Here is a 6,700-nt window from a genome sequence, read left to right as displayed (position 1 = left end):
CAGTAAATCCCTTGATATTGCCATCAAAAGTAATGCTTTGAAGCAAGCAAGCTTCTATATGTTCTTTCTACCTTGTATTACGGCGTATTTGCAGTTATAGACCAGTGAGTCACTTCATTCTTTTTTGTGTTCATGATTACTATATCATTGGGTACATGTTTCTCTTAGTGCTCCAGTTATATCGTCATTCTTAAGTATTCATATCGTTTCAGCGTAGGTTCTTATATCTTCTTTATGACATTCTTTTGCTGTCTTCAGACTTTGTTTTAACGTACATCCATTCTGTTCATGGCAGCATTTCGACAGCTCGGCAAGGGGCATCATTCTTGATAGCATTCACTATATCACCTTGTGGGTACACTCTAAATGGTTGCCTGAGTGCATATCGTCTCTCATATACTCGACGTGGTAAAGGACTATTGCAAGGATTCATGCATGGGTTCTCAATTATGGCTCTTCGTCTTGTTATCTTTGGTTACAGCATGTTCATTTCTTCTTGAGCTTTCAAATTCATCGCTTCTTCCATTGTTCCAGGATAAGGTCGGTAATGTTGCCCTAGTGAATAGCATCTTTCGCACTTGTGGTATATGAGCAGGGAGGGAGCAGATGCCATAAATGTCGTGCTCCTCCCATTTCTATGATGTGGGGGAGGGACAGACACCATGAATGGTGCATTCCTCTGCCTTCCAACATTCTCCCCTCTGGTCGAGTCCTCAACCACACCTCTTGTAGAGCCCTCGCCCCTGCAAGTACTTTGGGAGAACATATCTTAGTCACCCCCCTAAGGTCACCTGAATTCTTTATATGCTATCCTGCGCTTCAACGCACATTTTAAAACTCTCATCAAGCTTCAAAGAACACTTAACCAGCCTGCAAGCAAAAGGCCTTGCTGGCTTGGGGTGGTGTCTGGGCCTTTCAACCTTTTCAACTGAAAAGAGCCTCGAGCCTCAGAGGAGCTCTCAGCAACTGCCCCATGTTGGCAGTCAGCAGTCTTCTGACAGAAACAACATATTTTTTTCAAGCTTTAAATGTGTGCTTTGCAGAGCGCCTTTTACAAGCTGCATTTGCTGGAGCCCATAATGCTGTCTCCTGCCTCGGGGTATACAAAAGTGGGCTCATCACTTTTACACTGGTTTCTCTACATCCTCCCTGGCTGACTAAGAAGCAGTAATAGCTTTTGGGTGGATGTTTAGTGTTTGTGCTACCTGCTGGCTGGCCGTTTCGTGATAATCTGTTTCTTGGTCTCCATTCTAATGTATACACCCCCCCCCCACAGGTGATTACGACTATTTTCCTCGACTGTTTTCCTCTGCTCTAAGCTGGGAGGCACCCAAACCTGTTGAAATTCGTCAATAAACATCTTTAGTCGGTCCTGAACCCAGGTCTTGGCAGGGGGCCCCCCAAATAGATGTTTGAAATGGGCCCTGGCTCACCTTCACCCAGCCCTGTTAATGTCTTTGAAGTGCAGTACTGCAGTGATTTGCCGTGGTTCTGCGCTTCAAAGAACATTAAGAAAGCCTCATCCGGCTGTGTCATCATTGCAGGGTTCATGCAGCCCCATGATAAAGCAACCTGCAGGCTTAAGCAGTGATAAAAATGTCAATAATTAACTGTGGGATCCCACCAGCAGGGGTGGGGGAGGATTGAGGGCAGAGTACTTGGGAGTGTCTTCTCAGCCCCATCCATAAATAAACATTTCCATTTCAGGAGATTTATTTGTAAATTAACAACTGGAAAATAACCCAAGGAAGGTTGAGCATTTCCTATAATGTTGCAAACAAAGTATAAAAGGTGCACACCTTTTAAACCTACACAGCTGTACTGAAACGCGTTTTCTACAGAGTACAATCTTAACATGCATATTCAGAAGTGTCCTGATAAGATGTTACAGTGGTCTTGTGGGTACGTTTCTTGACTTTGGTCCTGATGACATGAACCTGTCGGCAACAAAAGCAGTTCAGAAACACTAAAATACTTGAAGCGTGCAAATTGAATCCGAAACATTTTTTGTCGGATCCCAGATCTGGGAAAATCCAGCCCAATGACAAGGGCTGGGCATAAGGCCTTCTTAATGTCTTTGAAGTGCGGGACGGTAGTGATTGTTTCTTTGATTGGAGTGTTTCCACTGCCCCCTTCATTTCTCCAGCGTGGAAGTTTAGTGTTTCAGATCCTCTTTGGCGACTGGCCATGTGGCTGTATTTCTTGGTCTTCATTATAATGTATGCATCCCATGGGTGCCTTACAGTATTTTACTCTACGCCAGGCAAAGGGAAACTCCAAAAATGATGTTGAAATGTGCCCCCATGAGCCGTGATCAATGCCAGAGATGTGTCACAGCTCTTGTGGGCCTATTTCAACATGGGGGCAAGCGGTACGTTACTTGTTTTCAAAGCTCAGTAACTGTTGATTATGTAAGATAACATTACAAATAGTATTACTATAAGAGGCAACATCGAATGTCTATATTTCCTTTTTCTCACAGAAGGATCTGTCTTTTTATTCATGTAGGTAAAGTCCTTGGGGGGAAAGGGTTCACTCGAGTCTGTTTATTCATTGGGTTGGAACAGGAAAGTTAATTAGTTTTATCCATCTGCTGGTTGCTATCTGCTTCTTGTTGCTAATCGTGTCTGCATCCATGTCACCTCTTCTTCACCTTCAACTTCAGGGACTGGCGGCTGGGGGGTCTCTCCTTTGTAGGGTTTGACGTCCCCAAGGTGGAGCCAGGCTCTCTTCCTGTACATACGAACAGCACTAGGTGTAACTTCCTCAACTAGTTGGGGGCTTTCAAATTGAGGCTTGTGCCAGCACCTGGTAACATTTTTTATTAGGATCTTGACCCCAGGATACAGGGTGGGGGCTTAAGCCGTGTAAGAGGATTTATTTCTTCGAAGTCTTCATCATTCTTCTTTAATCCCTCCTGCCGATCTCAAAGCAGTTGAGATATAAAAGTGACACTCGCCATCACAGCAGACAGGTGATGGTCTGAGCCAGGTTGATTACGTAATTCAAATACGGATAAGTGTAGGCAATGTAGCCATCTTTCCTTCAGGGTCATCTTTCGCTTGGCTATTTGTTCCTTGAGGAGGCCATTGAGGTGCTCACAAACTCCGTTTGGCTGTGGGTGGATAGGCAAAGGAAAATGTATGCTTAATACCCAGTAGGATTGTGATGTGCTCAAATAATTTGTTTACAAAATGCAGTCCACTGTTAGACCGAAGGACTTTGCGCACTCCCCATCTCAGGAAGACCTCATGTACGAGAAACTTCACAGCACATGTGGAATCCAGATGTGTGCATGGACCAACTTCGATCCAGAGGGAAAAGCACACACGACTACTAGCATATATCTGTTACAACTTTGGAGCATATCAACATAATGGATATGCAAATGCTGAAATGGGGTATTGCTCCTCTCACTGTTCGCAAAGTGTGCCCTGCTGAGCACTGTTGACAAACAATGCAGTTTATAATAAAAGCAGCAATGTGTTCAGTGAGGTTGGGCACACACCTGTCTTCCGATATCAGATCTGCAAGACTGTCTTGTGTTGTGTCTGCTGGGTGGTGAAGCTGCTCTGGTGCTACATTAAAAAGTGCAAAGGGCATAACTGGTTTACCAGTGCTGTCCTGCCGCCACATTGCATCTGTGGGGGCAATGAGCACCCCCTATGTTTCCACAAATCTTGCTCTTTTGGTAGTGCAAGCCCCTGTAATTCTGTGATCTGTGCTATGGGCAAGGTATAAAAGCCTTCTTTCATTATCATGTTGCGCGCTCGCGTGGGTTTTTTAGGCGATATGTCAAATTCAGATATCTCTAGAAAATACGCAGCAATTTTTTTCCAACTTTTATTTTGATTTTACAACAGTGACAAAAACAACTTACAGTAATGCGCAGTGTGATGCCCCGCCCCCTCCTCCGACCACTGCAGATAATTCAGGAAATTTAAGACCAACCAAGCAGATTTACTATTTTATGTATACAGTAGTCCAAAAAAAAAAGGAAAAGGGAGATCTGGGACCAAGATGATAAATTCAAGGGTGACTTGCTGGAGATTAGCCCGATATCGTTAATAAATGATTGATATAGGGTCCCCATATGTCTGGAGGTCTTTTGTATAGGAGTAGCATTCTGATGAACGTTGACTCCATGTCGTGACAGTACGCTACATCCCATAGACATTGTTGCATTGTGGGTGGACAGTCTCTCCCCAGGATATTGCTATTCGTCTTCATGCTAGGACTAGTAGTAGGCCAGCCAGTTTCCTCATTAGGGGTTGTAAGTCCTTGGTGTACCCCAACATTGCCACTTTTGGACTTTGCTCCAGGTGGTCTCCTATTATCGCTGAGACCTTGTCTAGCACTTCTGCCCAGAATTGACTTATTGACGGGCATTCCAAAGCCAGGTGCAGGAATCCTGCAGGGCACTCTCTGCATCTCGCACAGGCTGCTGATATGGATGGGCATTGTCCGTGAAGTCTAGCTGGTGTATGGTATACTTGATGGACAAAATTGAAATCGATCAGTTTGTATCTTGAGTTTAAAGACATTTGTTGTGTTTGCCACAGTATGCATGCCCAATCCTCCTCTGTTATCGAGCTGTCTAGTCCCCTCTCCCATCTCTCTCTTGGAGTCGCTAACCTAATTGTGGTGTTTGTCAGGTCTTTATAAATGCTAGATACCAGTCTGCGCTCTCCTTGTGTTTGCATTACCCAGTGTAAGAGTTGCCATGTAGGTGGTTGGGTGGGGAACGAAGGTAATAGAAAAATACGCAGCTTTTTTAGCCTCTTTGTTGGTGGCTTTGTTACAGCGGGAAATTAAATCTCTTCTACTGTGGGCTATGCACTTCACCACAGCAATGGCCGGTGGTAGTTGTAGTGCATCTATAAGCCTGTCCTATAATGGCACATGCAGCACTGGTGTGCCGTCTGCGCGCAGGAAGCGCTGCCTTTTCCAACGTGACAGTCCTGCGTGTACTGTTGACTTCACGTAGGCGGTGTCAGAATACACTGTGATTTACTCATTCTCATGCGTTTCAAGTCCTACAATGAGCGCTACTAATTCTGCTGCTTGCGCTGAAAAATGTAAAGCCAATTTTGCGCTTGCCACTACTTCAAAATTGCCATTCTGTTTTACTTTTACCATTGTGGTTCTTTGTGTCTTGCCCCTGAATTCTGGTCAATTGATGAGGAACCATCAATGAAGAGCACTCTCTGCCCCCCTAGGACATTTTCTCTGACATGGGGTATATCATCATAATATTCAGTGCACTTGGTGCAGTCATTCACATTATCTCCTTCCTCCACTGGTTCTGCTATGACCGTTGCTAGATTCACTACTCTGAATCTGACAATTTTGATTGCTGGGTATGAGATGATCACTTCGTACCTAGATGCTCTCTGTGTGGTCAATGTGCTTTTAGGCTTCTCAAGAATCGCAAATAGTGCATGCTCCACGTATAACATTACCACACAGCCCATTGTGATATTGGCAGAATTCTTGATTGAAACGGCAGCTGCCACAAATGATTGTTCACAGGGATCATAGCCTCTCATCACTGGATCAAGAATCCCACTGTAATATGTTAATGGTTTGTGTCCTAGGGTAGTCTTCCGTGAAAGCACTTCTGTCATTACTACTCTATTGGAACGAGAGAATAGGAACAATTCTGTCTACAATCAGGAATCCCTAGACCAGGTTCTGTGCATATTGCTGTTTTTAATTCAACAAATGCTTCTGTCATTTCACTGGACAGGATATGGCACTGTCATCTTCCTGAGCTTCCTTGAGTGCTTTTAGAAAGGGACTGACATATGTACTGTAATCAAAGATCCATGCCCCGCAGTTATTGCAAAGGCCCAGAAATTGTTGCATCTCCCTCACTGTCTTTGGCTGAAGTGTTTTCATGATCTCTTCTGCTCTTTCAGTGGTCATTTTTCTGCCTTCTTGAGTTAATAGCTGCCCTATGTACAGGACTGGCAATATTGTAATTTCTCCTTATCTACCTTTCTGCCAAGACTGTCATCTACTGTATTGAGTCTTTTTTGCACTGTTCTTCTGTTTCGCTGCACACCAGAGTGTCATCTACGAACTGGATCACTACACTGTCGAGGTGCACGTTCCCCAGGACCATCTGAAGGATCCTGTTGAATATTGATGTGGTTTCACCGTACCCTTGGGGCAAACAAGTGTGTTTCCACCACTGATTTCTATATGAAAACAAATTCAAGTCTTGTGACTCTTCATGAAGGTGAATTGAAAAGAACGCATTCTTCAAATCGATCATTGTAAAATAATTTGCGTTGGATAGAATGTTACACAATATTGTGGCTTGATTCGGGACCAATGGAAATTCTGCTTCAACAATATTGTTTAGGGGGTGGATGTGCTGAATAAATCTCCACAACCCCCACCCCCATTGATTTATTCACTGGGTACAACACTGTATTAAATGGGGACTCGGAGGGCACTAATATTCCCTGTTGCACTAAAGTGGACATGGTTTCATAAATGGCCTCATCTGTTTCCTTTGACATGGCATATTGCTTTATTTGTGGCAGATTTGCTCCTGCATTCAGTTTGCTTTTAACTGCACCTACTCCTTTCAATAGGTCAACGCCATAAGGAATCCATATGGAATTCTGGTCCACAGTACACTTGGTACCTGTGCCAAATCTCTGAAAAATGATGGTGTCTTTTTTCAATG

Source organism: Ambystoma mexicanum, chromosome 4q, assembly GCF_040938575.1.
Source record: "Ambystoma mexicanum isolate Mex_15411 chromosome 4q, UKY_AmexF1_1, whole genome shotgun sequence".
NCBI classification, from domain to species: domain Eukaryota; kingdom Metazoa; phylum Chordata; class Amphibia; order Caudata; family Ambystomatidae; genus Ambystoma; species Ambystoma mexicanum.
This window is presented reverse-complemented; position numbering follows the sequence as displayed.